This window comes from Lepus europaeus (assembly GCF_033115175.1).
Source record: "Lepus europaeus isolate LE1 chromosome 12 unlocalized genomic scaffold, mLepTim1.pri SUPER_12_unloc_2, whole genome shotgun sequence".
Lineage (NCBI taxonomy): Eukaryota > Metazoa > Chordata > Mammalia > Lagomorpha > Leporidae > Lepus > Lepus europaeus.
The window spans coordinates 136,490-153,439 of NW_026909002.1; the positions used below are offsets into that span (position 1 = coordinate 136,490).

The window sequence follows — 16,950 nt, forward strand, 5'->3', positions numbered from 1 at the left end:
AAATTTAATTTACTTAAGCAGTGTAAAGCAACAGAATCACAGGTTCCAGAAATTAGGATTGGACATCTTTCAGAAGCCCTTAATGTGCCTATCACATGGTCTGAACACCTTGAAACTGTCAGATTCAGTTAAAAGGCAATTATATGCTGCCTATGAGAAACACAACTTATTATTTATTTATTTATTTATTTATTTTTGAAAGGTCAAGTGACAGAAAGGGAGCAATCTTCAATCCACTGGTTCACTCTCCGGATGGCCACAATGGCCAAGGCTAGTCCTGGACAAAGCCAGGCACTCAAAACTCCATCCAGCTTCCTACTTGGGTAGCAGGAGGAAAAGCACTTGGGCCATACTCTCCTGCCATCCCAGGCACATTCACAGGGAGCTGCCTAAAAAGCAAAGCCACTGGGACTCAAATCATTGCTCCAGAATAGGATGCCAGACAGCATTTGACAGTCAGTCCACTTTGCCACAGTTCTGGCTCCTGAAAACTTATTTTAAATATAAGGCAGGGGCAGGTGCTGTGGTGCAGTAGGTTAATCCTCCGTCTGTGGCACTGGCAACCCATATGGGCACCAGTTCTAATCCCAGCTGCTCCTCTTCCAATCCAGCTCTCTGCTGTGGCCTGGGAAGGCAGTGGAGGATGGCCCAAGTTTTATGGGCCCCTGCAGCCATGTGGGAGACCAGGAAGAAGCACCTGATTCCTGGCTTCCTATTGGCACAGCTCTGGCCATTGCAGCCATTTGGGGATGAACCAATGGAGGGAAGACCTTTCTCTCCGTCTCTCCCTCTTACTGTCTGCAACTCTACTTCTCAAATAAATAGATAAAATCTTTAAAAACATATAAAGCAATACATTTAAAATAAAATTATAGAAAAACATAAATCATTGTAATCAAAAAAATCTGGGCACAGGGAAGAGCTGGCAGCAAAATGGCCAATGAGAATTCTAGGGAGTTATCCCTCCCCAGAAATATGGAAAATCCATCAGATCAAAACACATTGGCCCTCTGGAAGCTAGCAAAGATATACAGCCACCAAGCAAACACATAACCAGGAGCTAAAGTACTGAAGTACTACACAGAGCATTAGGACATGCTAGCTTACCCTTGTCCCTTTCCACACCCCAGCACAATGCTAGTTTTGAAGGTCTCAGAACAGCTATTTTAAAATAGTTTGAAAAATTCACTAAAGAAACCACACCTACAACTCACAGTCATAACAACAACTAATCCTAGAGAAACTTGAGGAATCTGATTTCCAAAGTTACCTCAACATATCCACTATTCAAGTGAAAGAAATACAAGATACGCCAAGAGACAAGACAGTATGATTAATTCATAACAAATAAGAAATTAACAGATTCTCCCTAGGAGGTTCAGATACTGGAATTACTAGAAGAAAATAAGTCAATTGTTAGAAATATGTTCAAACAGATGAAAAAAAAAACAAAGAATTAATGGAAATCAGGAAACTGATATCGACAAATAAAGAATATCAATAAAAAGAAGTTATGAAAAAGAACCACATAGAAATTTTGAAGCTGGAATAAACAACTGAAATAAAAACTCACTAGAGAGGTTTAATTGCACATTTGTGCAAGTAAAAGAAAAAAAATTAGTGAACTTGAAGGATTCCTAATTAAAATTATCCTGTCTTAGGAGCAGAAATAAAAAAGCTAGATTATCTCTGTTAACCATCTATATTAATTATACAGAAATTAAACTTTAGAAAAACAATGTTACATACAAAAATGAGAATCACTTCATAGTTTTTCATTTCAAGAAGGGGCAGTAAGGACATAGAAGGTTGAACACAGTAGCAAACTATCTGGCATAATTAACATCTGTAGTATACTTTACAAATCAGTAGAAGAAGGTACAACTGCATGGCCAAAATTAAGAAAAAAAATCACAAAAATGTTAAAATTTTGAATTATATAAAGTATATCCTACAATAAAAAAGTATTATAATCAATACCAAAAATATGAAAATACATAAATATCTAGAAATTAAGTGTAATCTTAGAATTAATGAGGAACTCAAAAGGAAAATTGGGAGGTATTTTGAGTGGAATGAAAAGCAAACACAAAACCGTGAAATTTATGAGATACAGTTATAGCAGTGGAGATTAATTTCTAGCTCTATGTGTCTATATCAGAAAGTTCTCAAACCAGGAACCTTAGCATTCTACCTTAAGCAATTTTTCAAAAGAGTATCAAAGAAAAAGCAAGTAAATAAATAAAAATGAAAGAAATCACCAAAACAAAAAAAGGCAAGAAGAAAATCAATGAAACATCTTTTTATGGTCATATAATGACACATGATAGTAATATATTAAGTACAGAAGTCAGATTGAAGTAAGTAGTTAGATCTGTCACATCACAATAAATATTGACAGCAATAGGTTATATTGAATCAAAAGGAAACCAAGAGTCTATGTAGATAAAAAGTGCAAATAAGTAAATATAAACCTGATGTGGAATGGGATATTTTGGTTTTGAAATGAGGCATTCAACTTTATTGGGAATGCTTAAATTTTGACTCAGAATGTGAACATGCACATCACAATAAAACATTGATTACAAAATTAAGGTTTTTTTTTTTAAGCTTTTATTTATTTGAAAGGCAGAGTTACAGAGAGGCAGAGGGAGAGGGAGGGAGAAAAGTCATCCATCTGCTGGTTCACTCCCAAAATGGCCACACAAGCTAGAGCTGGGCTCATCTGAGCCAGGGGCCTGGAGCTTCTTCTGGGTCTCCCACGTGGCCACAAGGGCCCAGGACTTGGACCATCTTCTACTGCTTTCCCAGACCACAGCAAAGAGCTAGATAGGAAGCAAAGCAGCCAGGACTTGAACCGGCACCACATGGGATGCAGGAGAGAGAATGCTATAGTAAAAATCTGCTTTGTTGTCATTTTGTCACCCAGCATTCACTTACTTTTGGTAAATATTCTGTCTTTGCCCTTTGGGGAACTAACTCCATTCTCAGTTTCAGATCATGTGCAAGTAGAATTGTCTCTTCCTGATACTCTTATTTTAAGGATAAATTTGGACTGTTTTGGGCAACAGTGACTGGTTAGATGTGTGCATGTTCGCACATTTGAAGGGACTAATACAAGACACAACCCATTTTTAATTATGCTGAAAGTTGAAAATATAACTGTGAAACTGCCAGACACAAAGACATAGTGAAGCCAGCCTAAATATAGCCAAAAAATGCTAGAAAATGAATCCTTATGGTATCATTAGGCCAGCATGAACCCTGCTGCCCAAGGCCATTCTCATTTCCAGACTTTTTCAGGTACCCAAGTCAACAGCTTCTCTTTTTTGTTGAGTTATATTTGCTGTCACTTACATCCAAATTCTTTATCACAATATGAGGAATCTATTCCTGGCTTCCTCTTCCATTCATAAATATTACCTTCTCACTAAAATTTTCTTTCTATAAAGGGGGATAATGTTAATGATTTCTTTTTTTTTCTTTTCTTTTTTGACAGGCAGACTTAGACAGTGAAAGAGAGATACAGAGAGAAATGTCTTCCTTCTGTTGGTTCACCCCCCCAAATGGCCACTACAACCGGCGCGCTGTGCCGGTCCAAAGCCATGAGACATGTGCTTCCTACAGGTCTCCCATGCGGGTGCAGGGCCCAGCACTTGGGCTATCCTCACTGCCTTCCCGGGCCACAGCAGAGACTGACTGAAAAAGCAGCAAGTGGGACAGAATCTGACGCCTCAACCGGGACTAGAACCTGGAGTACCAGCACCACAGGTGAAGGATTAGCCTAGTGAGCCGTGGTGTGACCTTAAACTTAATGATTTCATACTGTTCTCCCTCCTCCTCCTTTCATAATGTTCTAAGTATTAAATGGAAAACTATACAGAAATCACAAATTTGTTCCACAACACTAAACTATGGCACACAGTACTTAATTTCTCTATATGAAATCTGGCTCAAAGCCTCAATTTTAACAGGTGGGAAAATATCCAATATGAGTGACTCTTGGGACCTTTTGTATACTTAGCTTAGTATCCAATGTCAAAAAAGATACTATGGTTGGCCAATGCAGTGTTTTGTTGCAGCTCCCAAGACAATGGAGCCTGAACATTAGTCATCTCAGCAAATATCATTTCATTCCTTAGGAACCGCTACTGCCTCCTGGATGACTTCCACACCAGACCCATCCACTTAGAACCTGTCTTTACAATGTACTGTTAGGCAGCTCTCCAACTTTCAACCCCTTACCTCTTCTTCTTCAACCTCATCTTCTCTTCCTAGGAACACCTAGATGAATGCCACTCCTACATGAGAATTTGGATAGCACTGTACAAAAGATGTGTTGAAGCTGGTTTTGGTCGGAAACATGAAAACTGTTAATAGCTCCTGAGACCAAGAACCCAGAACTCCTCAGAAGACAAGCGTGAAAAGTTATATTCTTTCCTTTTGGAGTTCCTTCAGGCAGGAAAGTGTAATCAATAGCTCAGTGAATTATCCTGCGACAATTGAAGAGTACCTAAAGCTGAGAAAGTTGGATAAGCAAGATCAATTTCCCTGTCATTGTTGTCAACAAAACCTCCCACCCACTATGAAGCTTCCATCACAATCAAGAGGGGATACTTGCTGCCACCTCCTTTCGGACACTACACTTAATAGAAGGCCCATGAGTGACAAACTTTCTTACTGCCTCATCTGGTATTTCTCTGAATGGAAGAATATGATGACTAACTGGTAATTACAGTATATGCAAAAGTGAAATGAATGAAAGCAATGTGATAAAGAATAGGAGGGAGGAATTGGGAAGATTTTATCATAAGATATCTAAACTACCTGTAAAATTTTAGTTATTCAAAAATGGACTTAGATGACTTGTGAGTGCATATTACAATCTCTAATGCAGGCACTGAATTATTTTGGAAGAAATGTTATTCGTAAGCTGGGAAAGGAGAAAAGATTGAATCAGATGAAATTTTTATTTAAAATACTATGAGATCCACAGCAAAAGATCACAGGAAGCTCCATTTCTCTTTGACATAGAATTAAACTCTGATGCTCTGTTAAAGCAATGTGTTAAAGTAATCTATTATGTTCTCTTGATGTCTGTTAAATTCTAATTGTTCAAAAACAGCTGAATTTTTATTAAGAGCTATGGGTTATTTAAATATGTGCTTTTTTCAAAAATTTGAATAATCACCTTGTAACAATGATCAAATTTGGTCTATGTTATGTCATGATTTTAAGAAATCTTATTTCAACCAGATATTTTGGATTTTGAGCCTTCTTGGCATTCTTGACAGGCATTCAAAAAATCAAAGTTTCAAACAATCTGGTCTCTAAAATTTCCAGTAAATCCTGGACTCTGGTTTTTCCAGTTTGGGCCCAACTGAAAAAATCGAAGGACCTATGTCTCTCATCTTATAGAGACACCAACTAATCAGTCTATTTGGAGTATATTAGAAGGACTGTCAAGATGTGATATGGTACCAGACTTTAAGTTTCTATAATGGAAAATGCTATTAATACAAATGTTTGAGAATTAAAAAGTCTAATGATCTTGTGTTACTAGACATGATAGTTATCTTAATGAGAAAGCCCCAGAGGCTTAAAGGGTTAAATACTTGTAAAATCCTACAGGTGCTTTCAAAAATACTGTGAAGTAAGCAAGTGCCTCTTGTTGGTTGATGAGTTTATAATTTTAAACATGGCGACTTAAAGTCTTTTGTCATCCACAGTTATATATGATCTGCTGCTCATAAAACTAAAGCGTTGTTGGTTCTGTGTTTAGCTGTCCTCCTATAGGTTCCTATGGATTTTTTCCAGCCACTTTTATTGTATTCAGTACTTTGGGATGGCTCTGTAAACAGATGAAGCCAATAATGTATTAACAGTACCAACTGAGAGAAAGTATGGTTAAGTGAGGTTACTAAAAAGAAAAAGCAATTCAAATCAATTGGCAATCTACAAAAAGAGTTAAAGATTTTAAAAGCTATTATTAAAATTGCTATATTGGTCTATTATGCTATATTATATGTGTGTACATATTGTATGTCCACATGGGGAAATTTTATTAAGAGTTTTATTTTAAATGGCTTATAGATAAGATTGTCCATAAATTTAAGCTGCTAAAATCCATCAAATATACATTTTAATTTGTGGGACCTGAATCTGTGTATCATATGTTTTAGACTTGTTGGTAGAAAGAAACTAAAACATTTTAGATGGTTGTGCTTAAGTTTACTGGCTAAACAAACTACACCATGTTAGATATTTAAGAGGTGTTTTCAAATACATGATTCTTAAAATTTATAGAAGGCATTGGACCTTCTGGTAAATGTTTTCTTAAGTTGTTATCTAATGGTTGAAACGGTTTGCTAAGTATTCATGTGATATTGCTATTGTCAGCAAGCGATCTAGGACTTGATCCCTCATTTCTCTATTCTAAGCCCAACTTGTTCTTTCATTTCTCTATTCTCTTCAAGGTAGGAAACTAATTCTATTATGAAGGAATCTGTAGGATGCACAATTTAATCTTTAGACCTTATAAAAGAGATGGCTAACATTTTTCTGCAATAGCATAGCCAAAATAAGAACTCAAATAATAATCTCATAGCTAGATTCACTTCGCCATCAGCGAAGTATACAGTAAGTAGAAAAAACCTCCCTTTCAGACCAAAGGGAAAGAAAGTTTTAAAGTGAGAATATAATTTTCCTCATGGGCATAGTCTACCTTAGAAAAACTACTACAGAACATGCCTGTGACTATAGACTTGTAGTTCAGGCCACCGAAGATTAGAGACGGGAAACGGGCACTCCCTTGACTTGCATCCTCTGGTCTGCTTTAACACAAACTAGGAGGAAAAGAAAGCTAGGCATCAGAAGCAATGGGTGGCAGGCCTATTAATGGCTGATCTGTACAGTGATCTGCCCTCAAGGAGACCCAACAGGCCAGTCCACTGCAGTGGCTTTCAAAGTGGTAAGCCTGGGCTTCAGCAGAAGTCAGCTTGTGAAGAGCCCTGGCAGCTCTGCCAAGAGTTGGATCACTGGAAATGGACCTGCCCTGGAGTCGAAGGATGCCCAGGTCAGAGCCACAGATCTTATTGGCTCTAAGCTGAAAAGCCCTTCACTCAGCCCAACTTCCAAAGTGACCACTGCAGCTGAGGGTATGGTCAAGTAGGGTCAGCAACATTGCAGGCAGAACTGTAAATTTCTTGTTAGAGATGCCCCCTGCCTTTACCTGGCCAGCTCTCCTCCCAGGCCAGCCAAGTAATGAAAGTCAACAGAGTGCCTTCCCCTAGGAGGTTCACACCTCCCTTAGGATATACCCCATGTGAAGAGATAGATAGGTCTGGGCCTCTTAACTTACAAGGCCTAAAGCCCACCAGATTATTATCAAGCCCCTTCTGTCAGGTTCTATTTGCCTCTCAATCAGAAAAATTACTTGTAGCTTAGACAGCACCTTTCTTAGCTCCTCTAATAATGACTCTGTCCTTTGTTCTAGACCCTGTCTAGTGCACTTGGGCCTCATTCCTTTGTAATCATAACCTCTACTCTACCACCAATGACTCTACTCCCAACATGTGTGTACTGATGGTCCTCTTCCCCACTTAATGCTGTATAATTGTTCAAACCTGGTAAATGCCACTCTTAGGATCATTGGTTACTATCCTCACTCTGTCTTTTATGACCTTGTCTAAATATGATCAGAGTCGGCAAACTTGTAAGGCTTCCATAGCCTTGGCAACTCATGACGACAGCCTAGGGTGGTTACTGGCGCCATAAACTAGAGTGTCAATTTGTTGGGTCAACAACAGGAGCCACTGTGCACTTGCTCCTCATGTGGGATCTCTGTCCTTAATGTGCTGTACATTGTGATTTAATGCTATAACTAGTACTCAAACAGTATGTTTCACTTTGTGTTTCTATGTGGGTGCAAACTGTTGAAATCTTTATACTAAATTGATCTTCTGTATATAAAGAGAATTGAAAATGAATCTTGATGCAAATGGAAGGGGAGAGGGAGCGGGAGAGGGGAGGGTTGCGGGTGGGAGGGAAGTTATGGGGGGGGAAGCCATTGTAATCCATAAGCTGTACACTGGAAATTTATATTCATTAAATAAAAGTTAAAAAAAAATACTATGAGATCAAAAAAGAGGAAGAGAGTAGCACAAAACAGAAAACAATGAACAAATGGCAATAGAAAATTCTTATGTATTGATAATTATTTTAAATGTAAGTGGATTAAGTTTTTCCATAAGAACAGAGTGGCTGAATGAATAAAATAGTAATATCCGAGACTCACTGTAGCTTTAAGGGCACACCTAGGCTGAAAGTGAAAAGTTGTAAAAAAAATATTCCATGAAACCAGTAACCAAAGGAGAACACATGTAGTTATATCAGACAAAATAAGCTTTACTGCTGGTGCCGTGGCTCAATAGGCTAATCCTCCACCTGCAGTGTCAGCACACCGGGTTCTAGTCCCACTCAGGGTACTGGTTCTGTTCCAGTTGCCCCTCTTCCAGTCCAGCTCTCTACTGTAGCCCGGGAATGTAGTGGAGGATGGCCCAAGTGCTTGGGCCCTGCACCCACATGGGAGACCAGGAGAAGCACCTGGCTCCTGGTTTCAGATCGGCGCAGTAACCTGGCCACAGCGCGCCTGCCACAGCGGCCATTGGATGGTGAACCAACGGTAAAGGAAGACTTTTCTCCCTGTCTCTCTCTCTCACTGTCCACTTTGCCTGTCAAAAAAAAAATAGACTTTACTCAAAGGAAATGAATTAAGCACCTCATAAAGATACCTGCACCTCTATGTTTATTGCAACATTATTCACAATAGCCAAGATTTATATGCAACCTAAGAATCCAATAACTAAAAGATGGATAAAGAAATTCTGAGAGTGGAGATAAACACACATGACATATTTTGAAAATTTCACAGAAAATGAATTAAAGATAAGTGTTTGTCACAAAATGAAATCCATGCAGTTTCTTCATAATTTGCATTTTCCAAAAATTTTTAAGTGCCTTCATAGTTAGAGTTACAGAGATCTTTAAAAAGAAGAACCTTCCTTTTGCAACAACAGCGATGCAACCACAGGACATTATGCTAATGGAAATAAGTATGACACAGAAAGAAAACTACTATGTTATCTCACATAGGAAGTCTAATAATATTGAAAATTTAAAAGTTGAATACATAGAACAGAAAATAGAATGATAGCTACCAGTGGTGGGTGTGGTAGGAGGAGAGGATAGAGGTCAACATATACAAAGTTGTAGTTATGGAGGATGAAGTAGTCTAGAGAACTAATGTACATCATGAGACCCATGGTTATGGTTAGTAATATTGCATTGCGTCCTGGAAACTTGCTAAGAGAGCAGATTTTTGAATGATCATGAAACAAAGCAAATTACAAAGGAGTAACAGATTATGACTATGTTAGTTACCTAACATGAGTGTTTGAAATAATGATTTCATTATGTATGACAAGTCTTCAAAAAGTTGATGGAAATGCATATGATGAAAAAACTATGAATTTCAAACTTTTGAACAAAAATATCTTTTTTAAAAAAGATTTATTGGGGCTGGCACTGTGGCATAGCAGGTAAAGCCATAGTCTGCAATGCCAGCATCCTGTATGGGCTCCAGTTCAAGTCTTGGCTGCTCCACTTCTAATCCAGCTCTCTGCTGTGGCCTGAGAAAGCAGTAGAAGATGGCCCAAGTCCTTGGGCCCTTGCACCTACCTGGGAGCCCCAGAAGAAGCACCTGGCTCCTGGCTTCAGATCAGCGCAGCTCTGCCTGTTGTGGCCAACTGGGGAGTGAGCCAGTGGATGGAAGGCCTTTCTCTCACTCTCTCTGCCTCTCCTTCCCTATCTGTGTAACTCTGACTTTCAAATAAACAAATAAATCTTTTTAAAAAATCTTAAAAAAAAGGACTTGTGCCATCTTCTGTTTTCCCAGTCCCTAGCAGAGAGCTGGATAAGAAGTGGAGTGGAAAGGACTCAAACAGGCACCCATATGGAATGCTGGCACTGCAGGCAGTGGCTTTACCTGCTGCACCACAGCACCGGCCCCACCAAACTGTTTTTTAGTTTCATTTTGCACAAACCTTTTGAAATATCCTCCTATATCAAAATGTATTGTATACCTTAATATATCATCTAAACCAAAGAGAGAGTAAATAAAATATCATCTAAATCAAAGACAGAGTAAATAAAATTATCATTGAAAATCACAGAAGACAAAGTTGCAGCATCTACTCTGTTCTCAAACAAAGCTTTCTATATATACAATGTGTTTTTAACTCTACAGAATCAGAAATAGACTCAGCAACAGCGCACCCTCCCCCCTTATTTCCTCAAAAGGATTCATGTTTTCTAGAGATGATTACTAAAGAACAGAGCAGCATGTACCAAAGAGCACAAAGCCTAACAAAGAGGAAGATGAGGGCCATGACAACAATCTAAATATCTTTTAGTATTCTTTCTCCTAGAATCCCTTTGAGGCTATTCTGTTCCTGAATGCTGTCAAATCTTGTTCCCTCCACAGAACCTGCTCTGCTACTCCATCCTTCTTCCAAATTCCTTCTCTCCTTCCCAATACATTTTTGTTCTGCCTTGATTTCTTTAAAAAAAACTTTATTTATTTATTTATTTATTTATTTAACAGGTGGAGAGTTACAGAGAGACAGAGGCAGACAGAGAGAGAGAAGTCTTCACTCACCAAATAGCCACAATGGCCAGAGCTTCACCAATCTGAAGCCAGGAAGCAGGAGCTTCTTCCCCATCTCCCACATGAGCAGAGGCCCAAGGACTTGGGCCATCTTCCATTGCCTTCCCAGGCCATAGCCAAGAGCTGGCTTGGAAGTGGAACAGCCACAACTTAAACTGGTGCCTATATGGGAGGACTCGAACCTGCGCCCATATTGGATGCCAGCACTGGATGCAGCAGCTTTATCCACTATGCCACAGTGCTGGCCCCTCCAAATCCATCCTGATTTAGGGAGCAGTCTTCTCTATAGTGTCATACAACCTCTAATGGACACAACTGAAGCTAGCAATGTCTTTTGTTTGGAATCATATCTATGATCACTTCATTCTTGTAAGGTTTTGTAAACTCTTTCCCATCTACTTTCTTCTCACCAAAATTTTCATTGAGTCCCCTTTGCCAAAACAGTGATGTCATTTTGTTAATAGTGTACACATATATTTCCCCATTTTAGCCAATCAGTTTACAGTAATAACTTTTACATCCTCATCTAGGTTATAACCTGCTGAAATTAAATTTCATATTATTTTCTTCTATTGTTTGCCTAAGGCCTCACTGAGTATATTGAATCCACCTTGGCCACAGGCACCTGCTCATTTCCTTTACATATGTTATCAGTTTACAAGTAATGGCAGGTTCTTCCTTTGCCTGTCTTCTACATCTGCAGCTTCTTTGTCTCTGCAAAAGGAGGTATACTTCAAGCCTGCCTCCTCTCATGTACTCTCCCATTACTAACAGAGGTCTCTCCCTCTATATAGTTTTGCATCTCTGACATTGTTTTTGGTTGTTTGCTAATTTCTTTATGATAAATCTGGTCCTGATACCTCTAAAGTCCACCAGAATTCACAAATCTAAAAATAGCCTTTAAAGTCTGAGCAACATAAGCTGCACCAAAAATTTTCCCTGTGAGAAGGGATTGTAAGAACTGTCCCTTGAATACATTCTAAAAAAAAAAAAAACATGGTAATGTCATCAAAAAGAAACCCTGAAAACCTGTTCCAGAATAAAGGAGACCAAATATAACTAAATGAAGTACATGATCCTAGACAAAATCCTGTAACGGAGTTTTTTTTTTTTTTTTTAATCCACAAAGGACATTGGTGGGTAAATTGACCAAAATAGAATACGGATGAGAGATTAACTGAAAGTTACATGTCAGCATTAAGTTTACTGAAGGAAATAATTGAACGTGTAAGAGAATTCTCTCTGCTTAAGAAGTACACAATGAAAAACTCAAAGAAAAGTGCATCATGTATGAAATGTATTCTCAAATGCTCAGGAATGTATGTGTGGTTTTTTTGCACATGCACAAAGGGTGAGGAAAGACAGAAAGGAAGGAAGGAGACAGAGAAAAGAAATGGAAAACTGATCAAAATGTTAATAATAGGTAAATCTGAATAAAGGGCATACTATCCATGAAAATTTTCTGTTAATATAATTAGCCTGACACACACACATTTTCTTACATAGACCCTTAACTACATTTTCATGTGTTTTACCTAACTTTTGCAATTTTTAACTTTCATTCCCACAGCTGCCACAGCTATACACAGCCAGTTGTCTCAGGTTCTGTCCCAGGCAAAATCCTGGGGTCTGCTGTCTGCATTTGAAGCAGTGAATGTTTCAGCATGATTTTGCATACTATTGGAAAGGAGTACGCAAGGAAGGGTTTTTTCCTAGTGTATAATGTAAAACCAAAGAGAATCAATGTTTTATGAAACCATGTTTACAGCATGTAACTACTAATCTCTTTCTTACATGGTACCACATCTTGATTCCTTGGGCTTTTAGGATGTGAATTGATTTCCAGATTTTCTTCTGTGCCATTTCTATTGCATCTTCTCCATTGGATTTCCTTCTTTCACATCTCTGTTTTCTGTTTTTTGTGGGACCCTCTCCCCTTCTTGCCATCCTCAAAATTATTTTAAAAAATTTTAATAACAGTTGTATTGAAATTAATTCATATATCCATGAAAATATATAATTCAGATTTTTTCTTAGTTGAACATTCATTTCCTGAACCAATTTTAAAACAATTTCATGACTTCAAAAGAAAATTTCATACCCTTTAGTTATTAACCCCTCACCTTTCATCTTCCCAGCCTTCACAAGCAACTAATATACTTTGTATCTATAGATTATCCTATTCTAGATATTTTATAAGCATGGGATGTGGTCATTTGCAACTGACTTCTTTCACTTAGGGTGATGTTTTTCAAGGCTCATTCTTGTGGTAGCATTCATCAGTGTTCCCTTTTTATGGCTGAATTATGGGTCATTGTAAGTATGTGCCACACTTTCCTTATCCATTCATCAGCGGATGGACATTGGTGTGGTTTCCACATTTGGCTGCTGTGAGTGCTGTTGCTGTGAATATTTATGTGCCATTTCTGTGTGCATAATTTTTAATCTCTCTTGTGTATAATGCCTGGGTGAAAAATTGCTGGCTTAAAGGCAACTCTGTGTTTAATATTTTAAGGAACCGTCAAACTGTTTTCCAAAACACACCATTTTCATTCTCTTTAGCAGTATGTAAGACTTTGTATCTCTCTACATTTTCTCAAACCTTATTATCTGTTTTTTCCCCAGTTTTTATTTATTTGTTTTCATTTTATTTAAAAGACAGGGAGAAGGGAGACAGACACACAAACAGAAACAGAGAAACAGATGGGGAGAGATTTTCCATCTGCAGGTTCACTGCCCAAATGCCCATAACAATGGGCCAAGCCAAAGCTAGGAGACTGGAATTCCATGCAGATCTCTGAAGTGAGTGGTAGGGACCCAAGTACTTGAGCCATCACCTGCTGCCACCCAGAGTTCACATTAGCAGGAAGTTAGATAAGAGGAGGAAGAGGGGCTGGCACTGTGGCACAGCAGGTTAAAGCCCTGGCCTGGGGCTCCAGCATCCCATATGGGTACTGGTTCTTGTTCCTACTGCTCCTCTTCGTATCCAGCTCTCTGCTGTGGTCTGGGATGGCAGTAGAAGATGGCCCATGTCCTTGGGCACCTGCACCCATGTGGAAGACCTGGAAGAGGCTCCGGGCCCCTGGCTTCAGATCGGCACAGCTCCAGCCATTGCAGCCATCTGAGGAGTGAGCCAGTAGATGGAGGACCTCTCTCTCGATATTTGCCTCTCTGTAACTCTTTCAAATAAATAAAATAAATCTTGTTTAAAAAGCCACAGGAAACACATTTAAAAAAAAAGTGGTGGAAGAGCCAGATTCAAACCAAGCACTTGGATGTGGGATGGTAGCATCCCAAGAAGTGCTTCAACTCATTGTGCCAAATGCCTACCCCTGTTATCTGGTATTTTGATTGTGATTATTCTAGTAGGTGTGAAGTGGCATTTCATAGTGGTTTTCTACTTTCTTTATGAGAAATGAAGTCAAGGAGCTTCTGTTATAATTCTTTACTTTCAGTGGCATTTTAGGAAGGACATGAACTATTAGTATAGTTGATTAATATACTAAGTATAACTGGAGCAAAATGACCTATTTTAAATTTTTAAAAGGAAAAAATTTCTTCTAAATATTTGAAAACATTTACATAGAAATCTCAGGGTTTTGTCCACCTGTACCGTTTCCTACTTCAGTTCCTTTTAATGTTATGTTGTCTGTGTGGTTAAGGAACTGTAATACTGTGCACTGAATTTGTTCTGTAAGATTACTTTCTGTATGGAGTAGGGATAGGAATACCTTCTAATGACTCCTCAGGATTAACCTGAAGGCAGAGCAGAACTGATTGCCAAAAACTACAAAGCTCAATGTGGTTTTTCTTCTGGTTTTTTTTTTTTTTTTTTGACAGGCAGAGTTAGACAGTGAGAGAGAGAGAGAGAGAAAGGTCTTCCTTCTGGTGGTTCACCCCTCATATAGCCTCTATGGCCTGTGTGTTACGTTGATCCAAAGCCAGGAGCTAGGTGCTTCCTCTTGGCCTCCAATGCATGTGCAGGGCCCAAGCATTTGGGCCACCCTCCACTGCCTTCCTGGACCACAGCAGAGAGCTGGACTGGAAGAGGAGCAACTGGGACAGAATCTGGCACCCCAACCGGGACTAGAACCTGGGGTGCCGGTGCCGCAGGCAGAGGATTAGCCTAGTGAGCCGCAGCACTGGCCAGCTCAATGTGTTTTAATCACCAATGGTTTTTATATTTGTTGTGGTTAAATGTTTGTCATGTGGTAAATATCAAACAAATGTTGAGGGCATTTACATAAGGCAAATAACATACCTTCTAAGAGATGAATGAACAATTTAAATTGTTATAAATTTACACTTTAATCATAGTGTAATGATGGGGTACATCACACCTGCCAAATGGTGACTGAAAGTTGTAGAGTAAGTACATGGAGAATCACATTATTCTACTTGACCCTGTGTATGTTTAAACATCTTTGTGATGAAAAACTTCAAGAAAAAGATATTGAGTGCCTCATGAAGAGAGGAAGGAGGTAGTAAGGATTTCTGGCATGCATAAGTCAATCCATCAAGACCAGAGTTTAGGTATGTCTCAATGAAGACATTTCTAGAAGTCTAATTCCTTTGTAGTTGAGTACTGTGGAGGGAAAGTGATTTTTTGCTGTGAGGAAGGAGGAAAAAATGGAAGGAAGGAAGGAAGGAACGAAGGAAGGAAGTTATTTGATGAAGACTTCCATGAGGTAGCTTCTAGTTACTCTGTAAATGGTGAGTCCAACACATGTGCTGACCAAGGAGAGATAGCGTAAGTTTCAGGAAAGTGTAGGAGATCTCAAATGGTTTTGAGTAGAATGCAAGAGAGCATGAACAAGAGAATCGGTGACTTAAGTTCTGTTTTATTTGTTCACTGTTACATAGGATAGGATAATGATTTGTGAAATGAATGAAAAAATTATTTTCAGGCAGTGCTAGAGCTGCCCCTAGAATCAGTAGAGTTGATCATAAAATTAATACAATAGTTATCAGTCACTTATAGGTATGCATTTCTGGAAAAACCAGAGAAATGGGATATTGCCAGACAGGAAAGATTAAAGTAGATTGGATGAGAGTCGTTTGGAGTAAGGGCTTTTAAATAAGACAATAAATAAGACAATTTAAATAAGACAATAAACTCTGCTTAAAGAGGGAGTAATGCAGATATGGGGCTGGTGGGAAGATGAATAAGTGGAAAGATTATGACTCAGAGTTCAAAAGTTGACAAATATACAGGGTATGCTGCAAAGTTAGAGGGTTGAGGTCAAAGGTTCAGACTATAATACTTCACATGGCAGAGACATTCCCAGTGGTAAACTCTGGGGTGTGGCAGTAATTTAACTGGAGTAAGACTCTAGATGGGAGAGTAGAGATCTCCAGTTTACTCTGTAAATGGTCAGTCCAACACATCTGCTAACCAAGGAGAGACAGCATAAGTTTCAGGAAAGTGTAGGAGATCTCAAATGGTTTTGAGTAGAATGGAAGAGAGCATGAACTAGGGAATAGGTAACTTAAGTTCTGTTTCATTTGTTCACTGTTACATAGGTTAGGATAATGATTTGTAAATTGAGTGAATAAATTATTTCCAGGCAGTGCTAGAGCTACCCCTAAAATCAGTAGAGTTGATCATAAATTTAATACAATAGTTATTAGTCACTTATAGGAATGCATTTCTGGAAAAGCCAGAGAAATGGGATATTGCCAGACAGGAAAGATTAAAGTGGATTGGAAGAGAGTCATTTGGAGTGGAGCCCTTTAAATATTATCTTGAAGACAATAAAATCTGCTTAAAGAGGGAGGAAATGCAGACTTGAGGCCATTGGGTAGATGAATAAGTGGAAAAATTATGAGCCAGAGTTCAAAAGTTGACAAATATACAGTATATGCTGCAACGTTAGAGGGTTGAGGTCAAAGGGTCAGACTATAATACTTCAGATGGCAGACATTCCCAGTGGTAAACACTGGGGTGTGGCAGCAACTTAACTGGAGTAAGACTCTAGATGGGAGAGTAGAGGTCTCCATGTTATTGATTTGTCAATCCACATGGATATTAGCTCCTCGACTGATCTCCACTGCTTCCAGTTCCTTGCCTTGGGCCACATCCCACATTGTTTACCATCCCAGGACCTCCACAGAATCTCCATTGATTCTGCAACATTAAGCTTCAGACAATGCAGGTGGAATGGCATAACTCCGGATAAGAAGATAGAAGTATGGTAGAGTGAGGGGGCTGCAGTGAACATGTT

At 38.8% G+C, this 16,950-nt stretch overlaps 1 long non-coding RNA gene across 9 annotated transcripts in view; it reads left to right on the forward strand.

Moving 5' to 3' along the window:
- The window catches only part of LOC133754291 (uncharacterized), a 37,581-nt gene extending 32,113 nt beyond the window's left edge, over positions 1-5,468 (forward strand). For 8 of the 9 annotated variants that reach the window (XR_009865189.1, XR_009865185.1, XR_009865184.1 and 5 more), the window contains one exon: positions 3,500-5,468. This is a non-coding gene — a long non-coding RNA (uncharacterized LOC133754291). The remainder of the gene's footprint in view (positions 1-3,499) is intronic. The other variant, XR_009865190.1, reaches the window with a different exon arrangement.
- The last annotated feature ends 11,482 nt before the right edge of the window (positions 5,469-16,950 follow it).